The following is a 27,747-nucleotide window of genomic DNA, read 5'->3' on the forward strand; positions in this document are numbered from 1 at the left end:
CTCTGCCACAGCTTTAGGGGACCTTTGAGAAGCTTTCCTATGTGGTTTATTAATAAAATTCACTTTTAAACTGGCATATTTGCCACCTCACTTTTTTAAAAAAGCCTAGTTTAAAATTTTCCTCTTACAGAAGGAACATGATGGCGAAATAGATTATCGCATTAAATGCTGTGTCACCACCACTTAGAGAGTTTAACTCACTTCTCTATAATTACTCTTTGGACTCCACTGAAGAGCTGTAATGTACACGGCTGGTGGCAGTCAGGCCCAAGCCTTGCCTCTCCTATTTTTTATTTACTGTTTTATGAACTATGATTTTCATCCTCTTCATAACATCTCTGGTATATAATTATTTGAAGCCTTCACTTTATATTTCTTATTGTATAAGTAGTGGCTTAGGTCAGGTATGGATTAAAATGCTACTTCCCTAAGAAGGTACAACAGACACCGCAGAAATACAAAACATGCTAAGAGACTACTATAAGCAACTCTATGCCAATAAAATGGACAACCTGGAAGAAATGAACAAATTCTTAGAAAGGTATAACCTTCCAAGACTGAACCAGGAAGAAATAGAAAACATGAACAGACCAATCACAAGTAATGAAAAGGAAACTGTGATTAAAAATCTTCCAACAAACAGAAGTCCAGGACCAGGTGACTTCACAGGTGAATTCTATCAAACTTTTAGAGAAGAGCTAACACTCAACCTTCTCAAACTCTTCCAAAAAATTACAGAGGAAGAAACACTCCCAAACTCATTCTATGAGGCCACCATCACCCTGATACCAATACCAGGCAGAGATACTACAAAAAAAGAAAAATATAGACCAATATCACTGATGAATATAGATGCAAAAATCCTCAACAAAATAGTAGCAAACAGAATCCAACAACACATTAAAAGGATCCTACACCATGATCAAGTGAGATTTATCCCAGGGGTGCAAGGATTCTTCAGTAAACCCAAATCAATCAATGTGATACACCATATTAACAAACTAAACAATAAAAACCATATGATCATCTCAATAGATGCAGAAAAAGCTTTTGACAGAATTCAACACCTATTTATGATAAAAACTCGCCAGAAAGCAGGCACAGAGGGAGCCAACCTCAATATAATAAAGGCCATATATGACAAACCCACAGCAAACATCATTCTCAATGGTGAAAAACTGAAAGCATTTCCTCTAACATCGGGAAGAAGACAAGGATGTCCACTCTCACCACTCTTATTCAACATAGTTTTTGGAAGTCCTAGCCATGGCAATCAGAGAATAAAAAGAAATAAAAGGAATACAATTTGGAAAAGAAGAAGTAAAACTGTCACTGTTTGCAGATGACATGGTACTATACATAGAGAATCCTAAAGATGCTACCAGAAAACTACTAGAGCTAATCAATGAATTTGGTAAAGATGCAGGATACAGAATTAATGCACAGAAATCTCTTGCATTCCTATACACTAATGATGAAAAATCTGAAAGAGAAATTAAGGAAACAGTCCCATTTATCATTGCAACAAAAAGAATAAAATACCTAGGAATAAACCTACCTAGGGAGACAAAAGACCTGTATGCAGAAAACTGTAAGACACTGATGAAAGAAATTAAAGATGATACTAACAGATGGAGAGAGATATACCATGTTCCGGGATTGGAAGAATCAATATTGTGAAAATGGCTATACTACCCAAAGCAATCTACAGATTCAACGCAATCCCTATCAAATTACCAATGGCATTTTTTACAGACCTAGAACTAAAAAATCTTAAAATTTGTGTGGAGACACAAAAGACCCTGAGTAGCCAAAGCAGTCTTGAGGGAAAAAAAACGGAGATGGAGGATTCAGACTCCCTGATTTCAGACTATACTACAAAGCTACAGTAATCAAGACAATATGGTACTGGCACAAAAACAGAAACAAAGATCAATGGAACATGATATAAACCCATGCACCTATGGTCAATTAATCTATAACAAAGGAGGCAAGGATATACAATGGAAAAAAGACAGTCTCTTCAATAAGTGGTGCTGGGAAAACTGGACAGCTACATGTAAAAGAATGAGATTGGAACACTCCCTAACACCATACAGAAAAATAAACTCAAAATGGATTAGAGACCTAAATGTAAGACCGGACACTATAAAACTCTTAGAGGAAAACAAAGGAAGAACACTCTTTGACATTAGTCACAGCAAGATCCTTTTTTTTTTTTTTTTTTTTTTTTTTGGCGGTACATGGACCTCTCACTGTTGTGGTCTCTCCTGTTGTAGAGCACAGGCTCCGGACGCGCAGGCTCAGCGGCCATGGATCACGGGCCCAGCCACTCCGCGGCATGTGGGATCCTCCCGGACCGGGGCACGAACCCGTGTCCACTGCATGGGCAGGCGGACTTTCAACCACTGCACCACCAGGGAAGCCCAGCAAGATCTTTTTTGATCCACCTCCTAGAGTAATGGAAATAAAAACAAAAGTAAACAAATGGGACCTAGTGAAACTTAACAGCTTTTGCACAGCAAAGGAAACCATAAACAAGACGAAAAGATAACCCTCAGAATGGGAGAAAATATTTGCAAACGAATCAACGGACAGAGGATTAATCTCCAAAATATATAAACAGCTCATGCAGCTCAATATTAAAAAAACAACCCAATCCAAAAATGGGCAGAAGATCTAAATAGACATTTCTCCAAAGAAGACATACAGGTGGCCAAGAAGCACATTAAAAGCTGCTCAACATCACTAATCATTAGAGAATGCAAATCTAAACTACAATGAGGTATCACCTCACACCAGTTAGAATGGGCATCATCAGAAAATGTCGAAACAACAAATGCTGGCGAAGGTGTGGAGAAAAGCGAACCCTCTTGCACTGTTGGTGGGAATGTAAATTGATACAGCCACTATGGAGAACAGTATGGAGGTTCCTTAAAAAACTAAAAATTGAATTACCATGTGATCCAGCAATCCCACTACTGTGCATATACCCAGAGAAAACCATAATTCAAAAAGACACGTGTACCCCAATGTTCATTGCAGCACTATTTCCAATAGCCAGGTCATGGAAGCAACCTAAATGCCCATTGACAGATGAATGGATAAAGAAGAAGTGGTATATATATACAATGGAATATTACTCAGCCATAAAAAGGAACAAAATTGGGTCATTTGTAGAGACGTGGATGGATCTAGAGGCTGTCATACAGAATGAAGTAAGTCGGAAAGAGAAAAACAAATATCGTACATTAACATGTATATGTGGAACCTAGAAAAATGGTACAGATGAACCAGTTTGCAGGGCAGAAATTGGGACACAGAAGTAGAGGACAAACGTATGGATACCAAGGGGGGAAAGCGGTGGGGGGTGGTGGTGTGATGAATTGGACGATTGGCATTGACATGTATACACTGATGTGTATAAAATTGATGACTAATAAAGACCTGCTGTATAAAAAAATAAAATAAAATCCAAAAATTTAAATAAATAAATAAATAAAATACTACTTCCCTAGCCAGACCATTATGTTTCCGTGTGTGTGTGTGTGTGTGTGTGTGTGTGTGTGTGTGTGTGTGTGAGAGGGAGAGAGAGAGAGAGAGAGAGAGAGAGAGAGAGAGAATGAATGGGATTGAAAGCAATACACTCTTGCGCCTGGCTCCTTCCCTTTGTTCTCCTTCCACAGTTGTCTTTCCTCACCTGCTGCACCTGACCTGTGAGTGCCACTGTAATCAGTCTTCATGGCTAAGTCAGTTTATCTCCCATCTGAAAGTCCTGGGACCATCCTAATCGAGTCAGGTGATATAGGGTATCTCATTTTGCTCTGACACTCTGATGGAGAATCCTGGTTTTAGATACCAAGCACTTTTCTTTGTGAAGAAGCTCTTACCAAGTACCCAGTTTACAGAAACTCCATCGTAGTCTTGGTTCCCAGTTTATGAATAATGAAATTCAACCTTGAATCCCAAGCCTTAGGACCAAACCCCTTTTGCCCTAGGTCCCTGCTACTGCTTTCTTGCCTGCTTCTCTGTTTTCCTGGAATTCTTCTCACTGTGTACTACTAAACTCCCTGCATCACCGTCCACTCATCCATGTTCCCTTCCCAGTTCTACTAGACCTTTCTCAAGTATTTACTCCACTCAAGGGCATCTGTCACTGCCTCAGTTTCTGGATGTCCCTGATCTACTCCGTTATCTGCTGAAACAGCCCTGCATCATGCTGTTTGTGGGTAGGATTTGTGTCGACTGAAGTTCTCTCTGCAAGCTCTCTAGTGAAAACAGTGTTGGCAGTAACATGTAGGCAGCTTGGGGACTGAAGTCTCCATAATGTGGTACATATACTCCCATCCTTTCAAAGGAACTGGCAGAGTAGCTTTAAAATAATTGTGTTGGGCTTCCCTGGTGGCGCAGTGGTTGAGAGTCCGCCTGCTGATGCAGGGGACGCGGGTTTGTGCCCCGGTCCGGGAGGATCCCACATGCCGCGGAGTGGCTGGGCCCGTGGGCCATGGCCGCTGAGCCTGCTCGAACTGAGCGTGTGCTCCGCAGCGGGAGAGGCCACAGCGGTGAGAGGCCCGCGTACCACACACACACACACAAAATAATAATAATAATTGTATTAAATTGGAGTTGAGCAGCAGTGTTATGCTGTGATTTTTGATTTTCATTTGGAAAAATAAAACATATCATGACATAAGCATGATGTGATATAATGAACATAAGAAGGGAAATTTGATGGCACATAATGTCTACAGCTTGTGTATATCATTTCTCCTCAGGTAGAGGAAGAAATGATTAACCTCGTTAAAATGAATGAATACTTTAGGCCTCTGGGTACCATTTTAAAAAACTGTTGCTTTCGTGTGTCTGAATGTACGGGAGTGTGGGCTAAGGACTTCCTAAATATAATGCGTAGAAAGTATTGATTCAGCTACTAAAAGTTGTTTGTAATCAATTAATCTATGTATTTGTCCCCAAGGTGGGACTTCTTACCTTTGAGAAATATACATTTTATTTCTAACCTACACACCTTACCCCATGTAATAACAGTTGGTATGACTCAAATTTGTTGATTGAATACAGACATATTATAAGACTTGTCTTATTTTAACACCTTTTCTTTTTCTATTTCAATTTTTAGATGATATATGACATAATTGGTATGGCCCAATCACATATAGAATACTTAGACCATTTGCTTCCAGCAATATAAACACAGCTGCTGAACCTGAAAAATGGAGCTACAATTGACCACTTACTGTACTCCAGAAAATTTGCTGAGTGCTTCTGAAACATTATTTTGTAACAACCTCATAAACCTCATAACGCTCTCTATTGGGAAACTGAGACTCAGAGACATTGAGGAATTTGCTTAACGCTTCTAATAATAAATGGCTGAATCAGGATTTGAACTCTGTTCAGTGGATCTGGTGTCCATAATGGGTCCATGCTTACCCTAGTCTCCATTCCATCAGCAAGTGGAAATATTAAAGGACGATTAAAGTCATTCTCTTAAATCTCTCATTTTTCTGCCATAATCTTGCCAGGGTAACAGTGTTCATCTCCCTTAGTATTTTCTCTTCCATTTCCATTGACTGTGTATGGGTCACTTTCTGTGGACGGCACTGTTCTGGGCACATGATGGAGCCCAAAGAAGCATAGGAGATGGGTTTCTCATCCTGGCAGCTTACTTTCTGATTGACAGGGCAAAACTATCTCACTACAGATAATTAATAAAAATGACAGAGTATGTCAAATGAGGAGGGTGGAGGTGCAGCTCACTGTGCTCTGGCACAGGTGAGGAAAGGTGGAAGATGATTCAGAATAGAAAAAACGAGCTGCTTTGAAGAAGTAATTGGGGCCAAATTGGATGGTCTGGATGCTGATCTGTTACCTCACAACAGACACTTTGAAACACTTTGATGCTGATGTATACTCATCAGAGGCCCTTTGCTTTTCTTTTTAAAGATTTTAGTAGTTTTAACAGTTTAAATTTAAACTAAGATTGTTTGTTTTTTTAGTTTAATTTCCATCTCCCACTGCTATAAATATGAAGTCCATGGTAGCATAGATCACGCCTGACTTGTTCACCTCTATATCTCTGACAGCTACAACTGTCTCTAGCATGTAGCAAGTTCTTAAAAAACTTGGTGGTGAAACAGTTAGGCATGACTGACAAAAGCATTCTGCATTCTGGTTTCTAATTACTATAATAATGCATATTAAAGAGGTTTAAACTGTTGAATGCTCTTTTCGATAACTTATCCGGTCCATTGTTACAAATATTGGGTGTTTATTAGGTTTATCTTTTTGTTGTAGTATTTGGACCTGTGAGAAAAGATAGAACTTTTACCAGGGTCTCAGTTTCAATATGTTTTTCTTATAAAACATATTTATGGAGGCCCTGGTTTACTATCCTAAATTGAAATTCATAAGTAAGGTAATCTAGTAAAATAAGATAGATGACACAGATTATATAACGCTAAACTTAAAAAATCAATATGATTCCATATTAATATAAAGGAGGAATATGAAGAAAGCTATTTTAATGAAATTCTTTGTATCTCAGTATGCAGTGTTCAGACATGTGAAGAATAGAAGCCATAGAAGGTAATCAGCTGCTTATACCTAAATGCAGACTCTCCATGAATATGAAGCCACATTTGCACACTAATGGAGGTGTGTTATGTTGGTGACTCGCACTATCGGATGTGTTACAGTTGGTGACTTAGCTTTTTTGAATTGGGGAACAACCCTTGGTAAATTTCCAAATCAATTAAGTTTTATACTTTTCCAGGTTTACATAGTGGTTGCATTCTAAAATGAAAACAAAAAAAAACATTCAGAAAAAATATAAAAGTGTGCAAAAAATACTTGGTGTTTATTTGCTTAAAACTACGTTCTGGGCTCAAATAATTATAAACAGGTTATTCATCTAGATGGATATCTGGTTGGACATTTGAAAGCTGCGTGGAGCATACTTTGCATTTCAGGATGTCTAGTATCCCTGACCACTACCCACTAGATGCCAGCACAGCGCCCCCATCTGTGTGGAATCTACATATGTACATGAGATCACAAATTTAAAAGATTTGTGCCTCTGGGGTAGTACTACCTGCTTTGAGAACCATTGCTGTAGATAAATAAGGAGCTAGGCAAAAGTTATTACTCTCTCGCCTTCATTGGAGGTACAGATATCTTCCCTCAATTAAATCTGCTGTCACTGACACTGGTTGCCTCCCGTCAATCTTTTATACCCTCCCTTTTCAGCCCTCATGTTGTCTTCAAGGTGCATCTCCCCAGAAATATCCGGGACTTTGAGCCTAGCCTTTCTGAATTCTTATCTCAAGTGCTGGCATTGAGCAATTTAATAAAATCTGATAAATCAGCTCCCAGCATACTACTACTGACATATAGGGACTTAAAGCTTTACTTCATATTTTTTAATTACAGCAGCACTAAGGCATCCTTGTAAAATTTCAGACCTCTACCATGTATCTGTGAAAGGAATGTTCAGTTATGTTGGCTTTCCAAAGACATTATGTAATTTTGCTAACAACCTGTTATAGACCAGAACTCTCAGGTTATTTAATATCATGGAGACTCAGATGTTTCTTCTATAAAATAGAAATGATAATTAGAACTGAAGTTGTATCTGGGATTATTAAACAAGATATCAACTGAATAAAATTGTTAGCATAAACCCAAGCCCACAGATAATGTTAGTGCTTATTGTTACCAAATTCTTTTTGCCTTTCAACTTACTATAGATCTGTGGTTCTCAATTAGGGGTGATGTGATGGCGGGGGGGAGGATGCTACTGGCATTTAGTGGCCAGATGCCAGGGATGCTACTTAACATCCTAAGATGTACAGGACAGTCCCCTACAAAGAAGAACTCTCCAGCCCAAATGTCAATAGCAACAAAGGTGAGGAGACCCTGCTATAGGTATATAGCGTGTGGTCTTCAGTTTACTGTTAGTATTTGCTTTTCATCTGCTTTCTTTTATTCTTGAAATGAAGAAACTCATGAAGTTAACTCAGATTCACTGAGTTAACTTATTCTCCAATGAAAACCAGCATGAATTGTCACATATATATTCTAAGAAACTGATGAGAACAAGGTATATTATTTATTTCACATATATAAGTATTTATCTTTTAATATTCGGTTGCTATCTTAAGGGCAACATCACTTCCATTTTCCTTTTTATATAGCTTTCCTATGTGAAGTATTTAGGAAGCTAATGTCTTGAAACATGTTTTAGAAGATTTACAGACTCCAGAAAAGGATAAACTCAGCCACTTTCTCCTACCACCTTGGGAAGAAAGAAAAACTACGGATGAAAAGGTGTTGGGAGCATTTATATGTTGCTCTAAACATTAGACCAGGAGATGGTTCCAATATTGTTATTTTGCTTAACACATAAGTAACCAGCACTTGCATGCACATTCCCATTTTAATTAATTTCCTCTGCCCTCACATTTATATAAAGTAGCAAGATACCTGGTGGATGGTGTAAAACTTCAGTCGAATTGTAGTTTTCCCAGAATGTTCCTTGTACATATACACTTCTTTTTTTTTTTTTTTTTTTTTTTTGGTGGTACGCGGGCCTCTCACTGTTGTGGCCTCTCCCGTTGCGGAGCACAGGATCCGGACGCGCAGGCTCAGCGGCCATGGCTCATGGGCCCAACCGCTCCGTGGCACGTGGGATCTTCCCGGACCGGGGCACGAACCCGTGTCCCCTGCATTGGCAGGCGGACTCTCAACCACTGCGCCACCAGGGATGCCCCGTGTACATATACACTTTGAGAAGAAATAGGTGAGACATACATAAATGATATCCAGAAAAACCTGATTGTGGCTCTGGAACCACTCATCTGTAGGAATATCTAACCTATGAAATGCAAGGTTAGCAATTGTTTGTGCATGGCAAGTTGCTGGCGGTGCAAGTAAAAGCTCTCCAGGAAAGTTTTTATTTTGAGCTCCCAATTTCTCCAATATGTGAGAAGATCCTTTCCTTGCAGAAACTTTGAGAAGCTCTTAGGAAAAAGAAGGCCTGAGTAGGAATGAAACCACAGATTGAATTAGCTCAGAAACGTGTCCACATTGGAAGGCATCGCAGGATGTCTGGATTGCACCAGGAAGAAGGAGAGTGAGAAAGGCTTTCTCATTTGGAGACAGAGTGGGATTAGCAAATCAGTACTGTGCCTTTCTCTATGCCTTGTGTTCCTCAGTTTGATTTTTTATGTGTAACTGTATTAGTAATGATTTTTTAAGGATGTGTTTCAGTATGAGTATGTGTAAACTGTTCAGCCAAGTCTATTTCTTGATGTCATTTTTTGACCCTTGGAAACGTCAGAATTGAAATAAAAGGTAAGTGACTAAATTAGACACATTTAAAACCAAACACACTTTCATCCTGTTTGTTTAACTGAATCCCTGTTTCAACTCAGCATGGTGTGTTTGAATAGTGAATTTTTTTTCTGTTTTCTTTTGATCCCCCATGCATTCTTTTGGAAATGGGAATGTAGTAAAATTTATTTATATAATTTTAATAAATTGGATAAGATAGTGATAATAGTCATGTGTTTTCAGGTTTCTCTTCTTAAGTTCCTGTTAGCACAGTCCTAGGCACAAATCTGCTCAGTAACAAATGCTGGACTGGTTAAGTGTATTTATTCCTTTGGGTGTCTTTGCTGCCTGGTTGTCAGTTTCTGCAGCAGGTTTTCATGGTGTACCCCAATAACAGATCTAAAATTGGTGAATAAGCCATTTTGAATTCGTGGAAGTACCTATTCGATAAACTCACAGTGTTCTGGAAACTGTTCAGGGGGAAGTGTGTCTTTTTTGTTGTCCTTAATTGTAAATTGTCTACTAATTCTTGTAAAAAAGCTCCAGATCTTCTATAATTCAGTTTGGTGTCTTGACTATGAAACACAGACAAAAAGTAAGTGCGCTCAATTACCGACTGCCTGAAAGAGAGAGTTGTCTATCGTGTGGCTGCTCTGAGGTTCAAGAAAAGCTGTTAATTCTTATTATTCCATTAGAAGCCTGGGGGGCCATATATATTAGGTGCTCCCTCCATCATCAGAAGTCTTAATGCAAGTGAGCTCTAAACCAGTGAGACAGATTGTAGTAAGTCCAGAGCAACCAGTGAACCTCAAAGAAGCAAACACACTTTGGAAAATATTAACCTGCCTATCAGTATTTTGTAATTTTGATTCTCATTATTTTATTTCTTGACATCGCATTCAGCACAGCTGTACAGAGCACTTATTGTATCCTTTAAAACTTTTGACTGTAATTGTGTTCCTTGCACAATTTGGTTGAAGTGTATTTTCATGGTTTAATTTGTCATCTGGCTATTTCACTTATAAAAGGCATCTAGGTATTAGCAGTAATTAGTGTATATAAGTATTTAAAAATAAAATCTAATTTAATTATGTGAAACTTTGGATCACTTTCAATTGCCATGGAAGATTTTATTAATTCTTTCAGAATAGATAGTAGACATACGATGCTTTTAAAAATTGTCAGTATTAAAGTGTTAAGAGGTATATGCATTAAAAGATTAAAGAAAACAAAAATCACCTCAGGAAATCTTTTACAGTACACTTAGAAACAAAGGCTTTTATTTTTTCACTGAAGGAAAATGTGGTATATGTACACCATATGCATTAGAAGCATGTTCTGGGAAGTGTGTTTTGAAATATTAATATATTTTAAAGTAAAATGGATAATTACATGAATTGTTAACTTATTTTGAAATAAGCAAATGTTTCATAAATGGCAAAGAGCTATGTTAGGAACCATGTTTTCTGTCTGAATAAATGAAACCAATACTTTGGAGATTGCACAAACCTATTAGATTTGATACTCTGAGTGATAAAAAAAAAACTGATGTGAAAAAAAGAATTTAGGAAGTACACTGTTAAGTAGATATTATACATGTAGATTTCATTAGAAATGAGGGGAAACCGTCATAGCTTTTATATCAGTGGCTCTATTTGAATGTGTACTTTGTCCTAAGCACTTGATGGAAGATTGTTCTATTGATCTGTGAGAGAATTTTATGATGTTGGATTTGTATTAATGGTTTTTAATCCTTCAAAGTACTAGGATCGTCTCTGCAATATAATCTAAGCAGTATAATAAAAAGTTTATTCTGCCCAGTGTCTGTGTAGCATTGATGGGTTTATTGTCTAGAATAGTATCTTAGTTCTCCATTCCTGTACATGGGCAAACAGTGGTTATGATGTTGAAATGAGTAATAACAGATTATTTTCCTTGCATCAGTTTTTGTGGATTATCGGATATTTAGGTTAAGAAAATATCTCTAACTTATTCAGTAAAAATGATTTATAAATAATAGTTGTATAATTGAACTAAAGTAGTTGACAAGTGTCTTTGATTCATCTCTTCATTTACTCTTTCACCAAATATGTATTGAATGCCTAGTTTATGTCCGGGACTGTACTAGATGCTAGAAATAGGGTATCTTGTTTATTTTCTCTAGATTTAAGTCGCTTTTGGGTAAATTATATGTTTAATTCCAGAAGTTAGCTCCAACATCTAGTATCCAAATTAACATTGGACAAAAATATTTTTGTTTGTAGAAGAAATTTTTGTTTGTAAGGGAAAGAGACAGGGAAATTAAAGACCCACCATAACTCAGATGATCACTGGCCAGTGAGGATTTGCCATAAGAACAAAATTGCCTTTTTTCAATTAAATAGTATGTAAAAAAGCCATCAGAAGAAATCTTGTAAGTAGGAAGCCATATAGGAAACTGGTGGACTACGCAGCTCTTTTTTCAACTTTCTTTCCCTGCTGACCAGTTGAAGCAGCTTTCAGTAAAAGCAAGAGTTATTTGCATTTTAATGGATTTTAGTGCTTTAAGCACAAAGTGCTTTTTTTCTATCACTTGACATTGTCTCCAGTGGATATGTTTGTTGTTATTTTTCAAAGTTCACATCAGAGCTATTTGACATTTGAAATTTATCCTCTATCTCCCTTTTTAAAATATATTGAGGTTATTATGATTTTCATACTGGTTAAATAATCTTACAAATTTGGTTAGTTCCCACATGATTGCTCGTAAGTGAAAATCTCAATATAATGACACACGATGGAATGTAAGTAAATAGCTAAATGTGTACTTTTAAGTGTGAGAGTTGTGGGGCAGTTTCCCTACACCCAGGGTGAAAGGAGTATAATAGTCCAAAATAATCTATATGACAGCTTTTCCCAGTGTGTGTTCTGGGGAACAGTGTTAATCGGTTTTACCCACAAAGCAAAGAATTTCTACACAAATAAATTTGAGAAATACTGGGTTGGACAAAGGTGTACTGTTTATTTATTGCAGGACATCTCAGCATCTTCAGTTTGTGATTATGCACTGTGAATCTCTGAAAGAGGGACAGAAGTGTTCCAAACATATTTGTCAAGAACTCCTTGACAAATATCTCTTTAGTACTGATGTTCATGGTGTAATATTATGTTTATAATGTCTTTTGCAGTGTTTCCAAATGTATTGGTGAAGGATTTAAAAAACATCTCTCATGACTAATGTACCTTGGGGCTGACTTCAGGGAGTGTTAGCCTTAGGATGGCAGTTCCACAGGCTCCCAACCTTTCCTAACCTTTCTCAAATTCTAGAATTGCTAGAGCAGCTCTGAGTGAGTTGTATGCAGTTTGCATCTTCTGAAGTTATCCTAGAGTAGGTGTGACTTCCAGGGGTCTTTAAACATAGAGCTGAAAAGAGCAATTAATAATAACAATCACAACAATGATAATATTTGCAAGTAAGCACGTGGCATTTTTTCAAAATGCTTTCAAATCTTGAGTCACTTGATTGTTGCAGCAAATTTGTGGTAAATTCAGTTTGTCCTGGTTTTTCTAACTTATGTCTGAGGAGGCAGAATAACTTAGGTGCAGAAACTTGTCAAGTTTTCACATCAGGTTTATACTCCATTGCCCTTACCTGCTGTATAAATAATGATTTTCTAATATAATACTCTACATTGTACTACCTGAGAATTAGGATCTAGGTCAGGGATCAGCAGGCTATGGTTCAAAGTTAGGCAAACTATTACCTGTTGTCATATAGACCATTGGGCTAAATCTGGCCCAATGCCTGTATTTATTTTTTTAATAAAGTTTTTTTGAGCACAGCCATACACATTTGTTTATGTATTGTTTGTGACTGCTTTGACACTACAATGACAGAGTTGATTAATTGCAACAAAGATCATATGGCCTGCAAATTGTAAAATATTCACTGTTTGGCCCTTTATGGAAAAGTTGGAAAACTCCTTATGTAGATCATGGCCTGAACTAGAGGCTATATGTAGATGTTGGAATGCTGTTTATATTGCTCTGTGCTTATAAATGTGTAATGGTTAACAGAAAACATGGAGGTAATTCCAAAAAAAGAAACATATTTGTACTGTTAGTATAAATGACACTCATTTGTTAATTTACACACACCCCTATGCATTAATCATGGGTTTTAGCACACCACAGTGCTAGCTGAGCTTGCATCCTTCAAGCACAGGGTTATTTAATGATTGCTGCAAGAGGCTTTAATCAAGTCCTTCTTATAGAAAACAAACAAATGATTAGCCTTTACATTACAGGCATAAACAGGAATTTGACTCATGAATTTCCTAATTATACTGCACCATTTTGGAAATCAGTTGGCATTCAGATTCTTGCTGTTACTCTGTATACAATTTCCTTTTGCAAGATAGAAGTATAGGATGAAAAAAATAAAGTTGGGTTTAATTTAAATGTTTCCCCTATTTGCTCATACAAAATGATTTAATGGAAATAGAGAGATGATTGGCTGTCTCTTATATACCAGCTACATGCTTCACATTTTATATGACTCTTACTAATTTATTCTAAGATAGCACTATGAGGTAGGTTTCATTATTTCTGTTTTAAGTCTCTGGAAATTAAGGCTCAGAATGTGAAATGATCTGCCCAATGTCACTTTAGAAAGTAGTTTGTGATGGAGTCCTAATTAGGATTGGAATTCCTAGTCTCGCAGCTGAGGTGTGGGTTTCTTCCACCCTGACTTGTTGCCTTAGCCACAAGGCCAAGACCTGTTTTCCATGATCTCTGTAACCGGTACCTAAAATGGATCAGTTCTTCCCTTTTTTCCCCCCCAAGATGTGCTTTAGGTTGTGCATAAACAATTGACAAGTTAAATGCCCATTCCTGGTTTTATGGCACTGGATTATCCTGCTTACTGTTTTACCCTTGTGAAAAATCTGTTGTGAAATAGGTCTACAAGTTTCTTTTTAATTATATCTAAACAAAAACATCCAAGCTCTGCATATTTTGAATGCTGAAGCCAATTTTGATTTTATCAGAGGTAGAAGGTGGTTCTTAATTTCTCTTCTCCGATCTCTTCCATCATTTGTCAGAAATCAAATGTCAAGGTCTTCCGTAAATAAAACTTACTTCTTAAGTGATTGTCCTAAGGATTTCCTTGAAAGAATCAGAAAGAACGCCTACAAGAAATTATTTCCATTTCTTTACTGTTTTCTAACATGTTCTTAGTATCTCTGCAACACATGTTATTTTCTGAGAGTTATTTCACATTGCATTTTCCTTTACCTTTTTGTAGGAGACTGATCTGGGCTAGATCATGAGTCTTCTTTTATTTGCCCAGTGCTGCACAGAAGTCCCCCACAGACAGGAATTTTTATTGGGATGATTGCTTCTCATTCAGATCTTTACAAGGCCTATGGAATATTTCCTAGGACGTGATTATTGATGGGAAGAGTTACATGGAGGAGGTTAGCATTGGTTAGGGTCATAATCCAGTGCTAGGTTTTATAGAACATTTTTATTATTACAGAAGGTTCTATTGGATAGCACTGGTCTAGAAAGAAGCCTAGAAACGTTCTTATACAGCATGTCTGGTTGCTTATGGATTAGTAGCTTATATATTAGTATTATGTTTTAATAGCTTAACCCCTCTGGGCCTCGCTAATTCATCTGTAAAATGAAAGTAAGATTATATGTGAACTCCACCTTTATTTGATGCACACAAATTTTGAATGTTTTACTTGCAAATTTTGATATATGTGGTTTCAGGTGCCCTTTTTGGGGGTGGGGCATTAGTTGATTGATTATTTTTGATCATTTTTCTCAAACCTTTCCATACAGGAATTTATCAGCAGGAAAAATTAGAATTCCAGATTCTTATTTAAAATTCACATGAAAAGAAAACACAGATTTTACCCAACTTTGGATTATTACCCTTAGTTAAGAAGTATGTAGCTTTGGTCTGTTTTGTTAGTTGCTTTTCGAGCAGCTTTGCTTGTTATTGATACCATTCCTTTTGGAGTTGTATTCAAAATTGTTACCCAGAGGCCATTTAACTAAGGTTTTATCATGTGTTATAAAAGTGGACCTTTGCTTTGATTTTTTAATGTTACACAAGGTAGTATTCATTTGTTTTAAAATTCTAAAACTCTAAATTTCTAAATACCATTGCACTTTAAGTTCATTGTTTTTAAAAAGATAAATTCAGACAAAATTTCAGGAGCCATAAATAGGATTAACTGACAAGTAGGAAATAATTTCATAGTGTGTTGTATTTAAAGCTAGGCCTTGTATAGTAATGCCTTCATAGAAGTCACTTAAAAATTTTAAATGACTACTATATGATTCTATACAGTGGATGATTCAGTTATTTCTGCTGTATGAGTTAACCACAGTATGAAAAAGTATTCTAATCAGCATACATCCTATTGGAACCAGAAAATGCTTATCACATTTACCAGATTAGTATCCCTAAAGGTAGTGTTTAGAAGTTACTAAAGAAAACTTTAAGTTATATATTTCTCATATACATAATTGGTGTAGTTGCTTTGAATTGTTTTAATTGGATGGAGCATTTTAGTTTAGTAACTACACATCAGGTACTATAGTGACCAATTTAAGTGAAACCTGAGACTGTTTGGACCAAAATTCAGAGAATGCTATTTTAAATACCTCTCTGATAATTAAAGTTTTTCAGTGCAAAATTGGTAGAAAAACTAAAATTTGTCTGAGATCATCTTAAAATGTCATTAATCTAATCATATTAATGATTCACATTCCATCTGATACAAATATGTGAGCTTGACACATTTCATTAAATTAGTAAATCAAAAAACTTACCTTAATTATGAAAAATAAATTTGATCCTTATAATTTCATTAAAATCATTTAATTTACTAAAATATTTGGTTTTATTGATATCTTACTATATATATCAATATATCATGAAACATTAGATTACATTTAGGAAATAATGCTCATTTTTCACAGATGATTTTTTAAAAAGAGGCTTCATAATAAAAAGCCATTATTTTACTGGGGTTACCTGCATTCCAATTTTTTTTAACTTATAATAATTTGCTTCCTACAGATATGCCGATAAGCCTTTAGGGTAAAGGTGATTAATTGGAAATTTTCTAAATCTCCATAATATAGAGGAAAGAACACAGAATCTGGGGTCAGAAGATCTGCTTTCTACCATTTAGTCATTTGTTCTTCATTTAGTCCCTTGTATTTATTGTTTACTATGTGCCAGGCACTGTGCTAAGAAGAGTGGTGAAGAAAACATTTATATTTGCAGTACATTAGATTTTAATAGTTACTTTATTCTTCAGTGGTCTTGGCCACATCATTATGGTAGTTAATAAGATTAATAATAAGATTATTAATAGTCTTAATTAATATAATTATTAATTATATAATAGTTAATAATAAGATTACACAAATGGTTTTGTGAATTGAAGTGGCAGTTATTGTATTCTGCCTCATCTCCATCATCTCCTTCATCGGGATGATGATATCATCGTCAGATCTACTTAAGAAAGGACAATCCATGGAGGATTTGTTTGGAAATGCCCAATTAATGAATCTTGAACTGCCTCAAAATGATATTATAATAGAAACTAATACCAAAGGCCTGTGATTTACTTTGCCCAAATGCTTCCAGTTGTTAAAGTTCCTTAAATATGATGTGAGAATTAAAAAGTTGGCTTTTTGTGGTGAATAAATCCTGCCTATGAAAATGAAGTTAGTCATCCTCATCCCACATTGCTAGTTTCATAGAAGCCAAGATAGGAAATTAATTACTCAATAAAACATTTGTTAAGCAACTCCTTTGTGTACACACCATCTTAGATGCTGATCATCCTGAACAAAAGACGAGGATTAGAAAAGGCACTGCTCTTAAGCATCCTACAGTTTGTATAAGGAAGCATTAATTATAATAATGCCATGGCTAACACCAGTAAACAGGTATTATCTATACATAAAATGCTTTATACTCTGTCATTATTGAATAAGTGGTTTTACATTTTTTCACTGCTATGAGCCACAGCCTCTCTATGGAACAAGTTAAACATTAGCAAATGAGAAAACTAAAGAAATGTTAAAAAAAAATGTATCTAGATTCCTAAAACTGATTTGTAGTGACAGAACCTAGAAGGATCCTAACTCCCAAGCTCATCCTCCTTTCCGATTCCTTCTTCAGGGAGAATGAGACGAAACATTAAAGTATTGCATATTGTCAGGAAATGCCTAGATTCTCCAAGGATTTCTAGTTTCTTAAAGATTCAGTGTTATTTGTTCACCCTGACACTTTGTTCAAATCATTTTTCCTCTCTGTGACTGTTTTCATACATATTTACATGGCTTAAGGTGTTTGATTTAATTATTCTATGTTAATAGGCCCATTTAAAATTATCAAGTATATTCTCTCAAACTGCATCCAGCATAGTTTCTATTCAACTCTAAGAGAAGCATATTAGCTAATAAAAAAAAAAATCAGTATTTCAAATTAGTGACTTTTCTAGTCTTTTTCCATTATGTTTTGTGAGCATTACTTGCAGCATGGCCCATTTTGAACATAATTTACTTCTGACAGCTATAAGGTACACGTTTCCTAAGCTACTAGGTACTGCCCTGAACTACATTTGCCAGTAGATATTAGCCATTCCATGTATTATACATATTGCACAACTAGTATTTTTCTCAGTTGTAATAATATCAGAAATCTATTAAGTTTTTGGTGTCATATTTACTATTTTTTTGTACAGGTGAGTTTTCCATAGTAATACAAGTTCTAAAATAGTACTGTCATAGTTCAGGCTGCTGTCACAAAGTACCACAGACTGGGTGGCTTATAAAAAACAGAAATTTTATTTCTTACTGTTCTGGAGGCTGGAAGTCCGATATCAGGGTGCCAACATGATCAGGTTCTGGTGAGAGTCTGCTTTCAGGTTGAAGTCTGCTGACTTTTTGGTGAATTTTCACACGGTGGAGAGTAGAGGGGGGAAGCAAGCTCTCTCATGACTTTTACAAGGGCACTAATTCCATTCATGAAGGCTTCACTCCTATAACCTTATATAATCCTAACTATCTCCCAAAGGCCTCACCTCCTAATATCATCATACTGAGAAGTAGGGTTTCAACATGAATTTTGGGGGTACACAAACATTCAGTCCATAAAAAGTACTGAGTCAGGATGCTATTCTGGTTTAGAAACATATATTTTCTTCTTTGAAATAAGATAAATAAATATCTGGTTATGTTGGATTATCCCTTTCAAGCCATTTTAATGGCAGAGGCTGGACTTAGATGTCAGATGAACTCAGGACCCTTTGGAAATCATCTATCCTTTTCAATACTTTATTTATTTACCAGACAACAGCTCATTGGGATATCTAGATTAAATGTTATTAAAATGTTGAGGCTATAAATATATTTCTGTTTCCATTCTTACATTGACTCATTTTCTTTACCATGTAAAAATGGAGATTGAATGTCACTAACCAATCATAAATAAGAGTACTTTTCTATAATAAAATGAACGATGTTTAATTTTATGATCAGGCCTATATTCTTTAAATACTGAAAATAGAGTTGGCAGATCCACTCAATTTTTATTCTTCACCTTTTTCATTCTTTATATGAAACTCTTTAACCTATTGTTTCATCTCTTAGATGTTTTTGCCACCTCCTTTTTTTTTTTACTATGTCACAATTAATGCTTCCATGTTCAGGGTTATTTTTCCATTCTTCCTACTCATAGTTTTTATTTGCCCGCTCAGTGGCACATTTGTTATCATGTCATAGCCCCTTGATAGGATCTTGGACTTTTATAGAATTAACTAGAGGTCTGAGCTGCTTCTTTTATCCTTTTATATTCCTTGTCTCTGCCGTATTTCAGTGTTACGGAAATGTTGATCCTTTTATTTGCCCATTCGGTTTATTTTCCTATAGTATAGTACTCAATAGGAAGCCTATTTTATAGGAAGAGAAGTCTTTGACATATAATGTAAGAGAATTCACTGTATGAGACTGTGTGATGGAGGATGCTTTTTACTAATTTGAAAACCCCTGTTGTTATTAAACTATTATGTAAAAAACATTGTCATAGACTTACAGGTAAAATCTGTGACAATAATATTAATGACCTAATGAGGAATATTGAGAAAAGTATTGATGTTTAGGATGGAGTTTATGAATTGAAGTGGTCATAATAGCATTGTATTGCTACACATTTGGAAGCAATATATTATGAATTATAACTTGATGAGATTATTTTGAAAATTAAGTCTTTATCTTGGAAGTCATTTGGGTCAAAAAAAAAAAAAAAAAGTCTGTGTTCCAGCAATCAGAAAGCAGTTTGTACAAGTGTCAAGAAATAATGTTATATCATATTCATATTATTCCATTTTAAAAAATAAAATGAACTGTTTTGAATGATGGAATTAACATTTAAATAGGCTCTACAAGAGTCCAAAATTTTTTTTTCTTTATCTTTCAGAGTGCTTTCTTAAGCAGCAAATGTCCATTTCAGGACAAGATAAGATGGGGAATTATAAGGCTACCTTAAAAGCTTGTATTTGTAGTGATTCGATTTTATGGATCAGTAAATCAACAGATAAAGGATAGAGTATTCAAGCTTATGGTCCCCTCTTAAACATGGACTTGCATTCATATGGGTCTACTTAAGTACCAGACATTAGCCCAAACATCTCTATATATGAAATTTTCAGTGATATAGAATTGGTTGTACCTATGAACAAACTATTTTATTCTTAGCCTGTAACATAAAACTGTATTTTTTTAAGGAAAATAGGAGACTGGACAGTGTATTTAGTTTTTCTTTCTTCTTGTCTATTGATTCAAATTTTAAAAGATTAGAACTTGCTGCTTAGTTCCGAGGAGATTTACTATACAGCATGTATGTAAAAGGAATAAAAGTAGTATTTTTATCAGATTTGCATTTTATAAGTAAAACGAAAAGGCAGATATACTGTGTGCGGCAAATTCGTATTATATTGCCTTACCCTTCAAAATATTTGACTTGGAATGAAAGTGTTCTTTTGTTTCAGATATTATAAAAGGGAAGAAAAATTTTATGTGCCATGAATGAAATGAACGCTTTCCTTTAAATTTTAAAGGCAGCAAGAAATTATGGAATAATTCTCCCTTTTATCTCTAGTGGTTAGAATGCCCATGGGTAAACACACCTGTTCTTTGCTATTATAATAGGGCAAAGGTTTTATAAACATGTTTTTTTAAATTTTTTATGGGAAATAATTCATTCTAATAGTACAGGGAAGAAGAGTGTTGGGACCTTTTTTTTTTCTTCAATAAAGGAAATAGTATTATATTTTTTGACTTTATAGAGTTAACACGTAAATGCAATTAAGAAAGAAATATTTTCCCTAAATATTTCTGCCTTCTTGTAACAGCATCAAAGAAATAATGAGTACAGCCTTCATACTTCTTTATTGTATTACTTTAAAAAATGTGACAATAATAAATATATTTTGATAATAGTTCCAGGAACATCACACCACCTTACTAGACACTTCAGCATTACCCTATGTTGTCCAAATTCTTCATGTTTATTTTCTTTTTAAAACAATTTTTTTTGGAATTGACATATATACACTAATACGTATAAAATAGATAACTAATAAGAACCTGCTGTATAAAAAATAAATAAAATTCAAAAGAAAAACAATTTTTTTTTGAAATCTACACAAACTTGCACAAGGAGCCTTAAAACATACTTTCTGTATACTCTTGGAATCTTCTATTTTTTATCTGGGTATCTTGGGCAAGTCACCCAACCATAGTGAGATAATATAAAGATTATATAAGATAATGTTTATGAAAGTACATTTAAAATGGTAAGGCCTACCCAAGAGTTAGTATATTATTTTTTATTCTTATTTCTCTTGAGCATTTAGAAGAAGTTACTTGAGATCTTCATAACATTTTATAAAACATTTAATAAAAATTGCATTTGCTCTGATTATTTTCTGCTCTCCACTGATTGATTCTAAGGAATGCATTAATGTTTTGGCTTAACCTGATATTCCTACATTATATTTAGTAAGCAGAGAATAGCACAGTTTGTAGAGAAACCACCAACTTACAAATATTAGATCTAACCATATTAAATTGTTGCTATTTAACCAATTTTGATCTGAAAACAATAATTTTATATGTTTCAACCCCAGGTACTATTGGACTAATAAGTGCTTTCAGTCTTTGGAGAAGCAGAAGAGTTCTTTTCAGCAGTCTTCCTCCTATTCAAATGTCCTACATGTGAAAAGATTACTAGATATTTGGTTCATTGTAGGTAGCATTTTAGTCAACTCTGAGAGATTCCTGGAAAACTTTAACATACTATCTGATTCATTTAGGGAAAAAAAACCCAGTTAATTCCCCTTAAAATTATTTTCAGTGATTTCTATAAAACTTTAAAATTAAATTAGCCATAAATTATAAAATATGCAAATATCTTGAGTTTTAAACACTAAAGAAAATGAAAAAGTCTTGAAGAACTGAAATATCCTTTTAATATTTATTTCATTTTTCTTCCAGACTATTTGTTAAATGTGCAAAGGTCCTAATGGATTAAAGATAACATGAATTATTTATTTTGAAATAAAATTTTATTTTTCCTTAAATATAATAATGTATTTATAAATGGCAGGTCAGTTTTATATCATACGAACTATTTTCTGTTCAATTTGTACAAATCTAATTTGTTAAACTCTAAATTTAGGACTTTTTCTTACAGTATGGTTTAGTCATATTTTTGTGCAATATCCCCTTAATTTAATGACAAAATATGTTTGTTTTTATTTCTCAGAGAAATTAAATAGATTTGTCTGAGAAGCTAAGTATAAATGAGTAAAATCAGAAGGATTTGAAAGTTTATTTGAAACATCTCTGTAATAAAATGATTTGTGAAAAAACTGTACACATCAAGCCTACGTTAGACAGTTCTCTCAAATGAAGGGCCATTGGTGTCCTTCAGCAGAATTCACCTACTGTCTGTTTAGTGTTGGAGAACCTAGGACACATTGTGGAGTATTCTCTGCTGGTACCACACAAGCCAGAGGATGTTTCCTGTTCATTTGCTTGTAAGAAGAGTCCCATCTGAGTACTGGCATACCCACTAGAAGGGCTGATATGTTGGGTAGGTAGGTAGGGGTGTATTTAAATTTATTTTCTCAACTCCAAACCAAGAGCTTTCCTCCTAAAATGTGGTGACTTTGGACTCTTAATAAGGAAGCACTACTCACCAAAACCAGCTTTCTTTGGAGAGTTTGTGTAGCAATGATTGAGCTTGGGTGGGAAAGTACATGGTAACACCCTGTTCACTGTTATCTGTCAGTTCCGTACTAGGAAACATCCATTTCTCAGTAAGCAATAAAACAATAAAAATGAGCACACACAGTGTAGACTATGCTCTGTTTATGGTCACTGTTAAATGCAGTGGTCTTTCCCTAAGTCCAGCTATTGATATGAATATATAAATGGTAACTCTCAAGGTTTAGATTTAGGGAAGAATTGAGGCTATAAAAGCAAAGTAAAATCCTTGTAATAGTCCCTCATGAAAAGAAAATGTGAAATTGTATGCAGTATAGTTTATGCGTGCTATTTAATATATACTTTAATATGTTGACTAATAACTGTTAAATTCTATTAGGACAATTGAACAGCTTAAAACACCAGAAGAATCTGCCATATAATTAGACTTCCTTCTATCTTCCTTCTTTCCCTTTCTTACTTTCTTCCTCCATTAACAAGATGGAACATTTTGAATCGAATACCACAAGTTCTTTGTAGCAAAATTGGTAGGTACTTTGTGAAGCAGAAACATAGGGAGTCTCCAGCTTATGAAAGTATAATCTCAAAAGTTATTTGAATAAATAGGTTGAAACACATATCACATTTCCCATGGAAACAACACTGTAAGGCAAAGTAAACTCAGACCACTTCACAAAGGACTCATTAATTCCATGATATACTTGACACATTGTATTGTACCAAAAGTATAGTCAGACATTGCCCATAATGTTCCAAGGGAGAATGGTTTCATAGTTCTAAGTGTGATGCCAGGAACATCTCTGCTGCTTCAAGTTGGTTAGAGATACCCTTATCACTCCTGAACAGTGAAAAGAGAGAAAAAAATTAGCTTCTCTAGTTGGCTTCCCTCATGCCCTAGGATCCAGATTCCAGCAGGCTGAGTGGGAGTGTCATTTAGGTGAATTTGAAACAAGTTGCCGAGCCCACCTGTTAAAAAGCATTTTTGCAACTAGCCGGATTCCTGCCCAGGCTGTTTCTTTCCTTCCTTAAGCCTCCATAATGGACCTTTCTGCTTCATTTTCTGTTTGCACCTCCTGTTGGTTCTGGCTGGCTTTTGTCTTCCTCCAGCGGACTGCTGCCCAGATCCAAAGAACCAATGATTTTCTCCATTTCCCAGTCCTTGAAGCATTCCCAGATTATTGAGGTTTTCTAAAGGCTTTCACTGTTAACACCAAAAGAAAAATAAAACAAAACTCCATCCTGTGCCACCATGGGAACCAGACCCTGCTATACTGGCATTTGGTCCTCCAAATAAGGGGTGAAATCTTCAAAAGTAATGTGAGGGGCTAGAAAGACGAGGATAGACACTAGCAAGCTCGAGGTATGTTAAGAAAGGAAATAAAATTGTATTCTGAATTCCTCCTCCTGCTGGCTAGCACCCGCCACCAGTTTTTCTATGTAGCCCACTGTGGAGGGCATAGATCTGTGTGGGAAGCCGCCTGAGATAGTGGCAGTTTTGATGGAGGAGCGAGGGAGTGAAAGAAAATGAAGGGAGCCAGTCACAGGCAACTAGCAGAGAAGGAATAAAGCTGAAACGGAGAAAGAAAGCCCAAGTGAGGGCAGGAGACTTCTTCTGGCCAGTTTTTAATGTAGAATGTAGTGTGTAATGTAGTTGACTACTGCATGTGCATTTAGATGAAGCCTTTCATATTGCTAAGCTTAAACACTGATTATACAAAAAGGAGTTAATTGTGACATTTTAGTCCAAACTTTAATTTATTCACTTGTCATGATTAAATTTCTGATTTTCTTTACATTGAAACAAGAACATTTTTTCCTTATTCATTTCTCTTTTCCAAGTAGTATGTCATTAAGATTATGTGCAAAGAACACTGTCATAATAAAGTTACCGTCCTTGCATTCTTATAAGCTGAGGGCCAAAGGAAAAACATTTGTGAAGATGCTCTTTTGAAGTAATTTTAAAACGTACAATTTAATAGTCTGCAGCTTCCCTCAATGTCAGCACACAAATAACATGACTGATATTCTAGTGTTTGATTTCTGTCTCTGTGAGGGAAGTATGTCTTATCTGAAAGAAAAATAAGGTTTAAGTTATCTTTTTCATGGTTTTATATTTATTATTTTCACAATCAAAAGAAAAAGAGTGTGATCTTTATAGGTGGCATGGTGATCATAATAAAGTTGCTTACTAAGAGGCTCACTTCATGTACACAGCAGGATTAGGTCAGCAGAATTAAGAAGCCAGGGTTTTCTTCAAACCAAGAGCTTTTCCCTAACTTGACAATGTATGCAGGTAAGGCTGGATGGACTGCTTTGTACCTTACACTAAGGCAAAATATACTGCTTTACCTTTACACTGGAGCATGCCAATTTCAGCACCTCTCTCTTTTGCTGCTCAAAACCAAAATAGTATTTGATCGCAAAGAGAAAGCACAAGTTGGTGTGATGAGAAAAACTATTCTTTTTAAACTTGATATTCTTTGTTTAGTCCAAAAACCAAGTAGAAAGGAAAGAAAAAAAGAAAAATACATAGAGAATGATTGTAAATGCTAGAGCTTCTGCCATTTATAGCTACTTCCAAATTCTGAAATAACATAGAGGTCATCTCTAGGTTAACAGGTTTTAAGTCAACTAAAGCTAACAAATGCTTACCAAAGGGGTAGAATAGAATGAAACAAAAAAAGAGAAGTTTTTTTATCCTGTGATTGAATCTGAAAATATATAGAAACTCAAGGAAAGTCTGTTCTAAGCCAGTTTTCTTCTTTTTCTTCTTTTTTTTTAAAATTTTTAAAATAGGAGTTAATATAGTACCCTTTCTTTCACTCTAGTACTTCTTTAAAAAAATCTAAGTCTTCGGAGAAGACTATTTTTCTGAACATGGTCAAGTCAGGATTTGATTACACTTTGGGCATGACTTGGATTTGCATAAAAGGAGCTCCTTTAGTTAAGTTGGTTCTCTGTATGAATAACTCAGAGAAATGCTGGATGACTGGGCGGGATCAGTGGTATTGCCTGTGGCTCCGTGCCTTAGTTAAGAGTGAAAAGAGAACTCATTTTCAAGGAACCAAGTCAATGACCTTGATTTTATTAGTGCACCTTCCTTTCCTAATATCCTACTAAGCACATTTATAAAATTTGTGTCAAGACTTGTCCTGTTTTATTTTGTTGACTTGTTTTTCATTTTCTTTTCCCTATTAGATTTTCATGCAGCACTTTCCCAAAACCCCTTTCTGGGACTGTACTGCTCATGACCATATTTGCCAAAGGACTGTCCTCTAAATTCCCTGATTTTGTTGTTTTACATATTTAATAAACTTATTGAAAAATGAGCATCTTAGGTGGGAAATAGAATTTCAAAGGATGTCATTGTAAAAACCAAAGTATATAACATTAAAATCTATATCTTTGTATGATTTCCAATATAAAACAATAAAATGAAACTTTACTATTTGTGTCCATGTCATGTCCAAGTTGCCATTGAAAAGTAATAAATTCTAATTCCTTATTTGGTAGATTGGAAGCCTAAATCAAACAGGAAATGAATATCACATACCAAATATTTCAATCATTTTTTTATTTCTTTTAAAATGAGCTCTGGCAAACCAAGTATTTTGTATAGATGTTGTTGTCCACATTTATTCACTAACAATTTTCTATTATGTAAGACCATATCAATAGGTGTACCTGTGTTGATATCTCAGTTTCCACCTAATATATTTTAAACAAAATTGATGATTTTTTAATTCATTAGTAACTTTAACCATTAAAAAAGCTATTTGTTGAACCTTATGAAATGGTGCATTTACAGTTGTTTTTCTTTCAAGTTACTACATTTGCTGTTTTTTTTTTGTTTTGTTTTTGTTTTTTTTCTTCTATACACGGGCCTCTCACTGTTGTGGCCTCTCCCGCTGGGCAGGCTCAGCGGCCATGGCTCACGGGCCCAGCTGCTCCGCGGCATGTGGGATCTTCCCGGACCGGGGCACGAACCCGTGTCCCCTGCATCGGCAGGCGGACTCTCAACCACTGCGCCACCAGGGAAGCCCTGTTGTTTTGTTTTTTATAAACACTTTTCATCAAATGGGCAGTTTAAAAAATACAGCTAATTAAATGAAATACAAGAATGAGACAAGAAATGTCAACATGGATATACTTTACTGTTGAAAACATTTTGATAAGTATTGAAAGCTTGCTCTCTCCCTAGTGCCATAAAACAGTTTTTCCTTCCATTTCTTACCTGATGCCAAGCCCGGTGTCTCAAATAGTACTTGAATTGCCTAATATATACTAATAATATTTTAAATTCCATACCCTTACATTGATTATGTGTAGGAAAGACATACAAAATCTGATTGTATATATGTGTGTGTTTGTATATATATATATGGAAATATACTTAAATAAATATATAAAAATATGTAACTATTGTGCAGATATATGGAAATATAAGGGAAAGTTCACCCAATATTATCATTATCTTGACTACATACATATTCTCACCCTAAACAGAAGCACAAAGTGAATAAATCATGATATACTCTGCCTAAAGGACCGCTGCCAAATGGACTGCTCTTTTACTCATTACTCTTTCTACTTAACATTTTTGAAAGTTAGCATTTAAAAATTATAATAAACCATCGTCATCTGTGATAAAATATGAACACACTATAAACAAACTAAATAAATGATAGATTTTAGGTGCATACATTTATGTTGTGTTTTTTTTAAGGAAAGAAATGGAAGTATTAGAAATATTTAAAGGCCATTATAGTAAGTCGATTACATAGTTGGTAGAACAGGCATACCTTTAAGTGAAATGTCATGGCTATTTGCAATGAACTTTCTTTCGTCCAAGTAAGTCCAAGTCAGAATTTAGAAATAGAATCTTTTAGAATTGTTATTTTAAGAAAAGCTGTAAAAATAATTGCCTAGGGCAACCATGCCAGCAACATGTAAGAGTTATGTTTGCTTTACCCAGGGCAGTGAAAGACTTTTGAACACTCCTTGCTCAGTACACAGCAGTATTACTGTAATTTCGTCTCATATTCTTTAAATGCTGCCAATGGGAGGGAACCTGCTTTCCCGTGATTGTGT

General features: G+C 35.2%; 1 protein-coding gene across 17 annotated transcripts in view; it reads left to right on the top strand.

The window, feature by feature from the left end:
• NRXN1 (neurexin 1) overlaps positions 1–27,747 on the top strand; it is a 1,122,104-nt gene that overhangs the window by 68,553 nt on the left and 1,025,804 nt on the right. The window lies entirely within an intron of this gene.

The sequence above is a fragment of the Lagenorhynchus albirostris genome, chromosome 13 (genome assembly GCF_949774975.1).
Source record: "Lagenorhynchus albirostris chromosome 13, mLagAlb1.1, whole genome shotgun sequence".
Taxonomy (NCBI): domain Eukaryota; kingdom Metazoa; phylum Chordata; class Mammalia; order Artiodactyla; family Delphinidae; genus Lagenorhynchus; species Lagenorhynchus albirostris.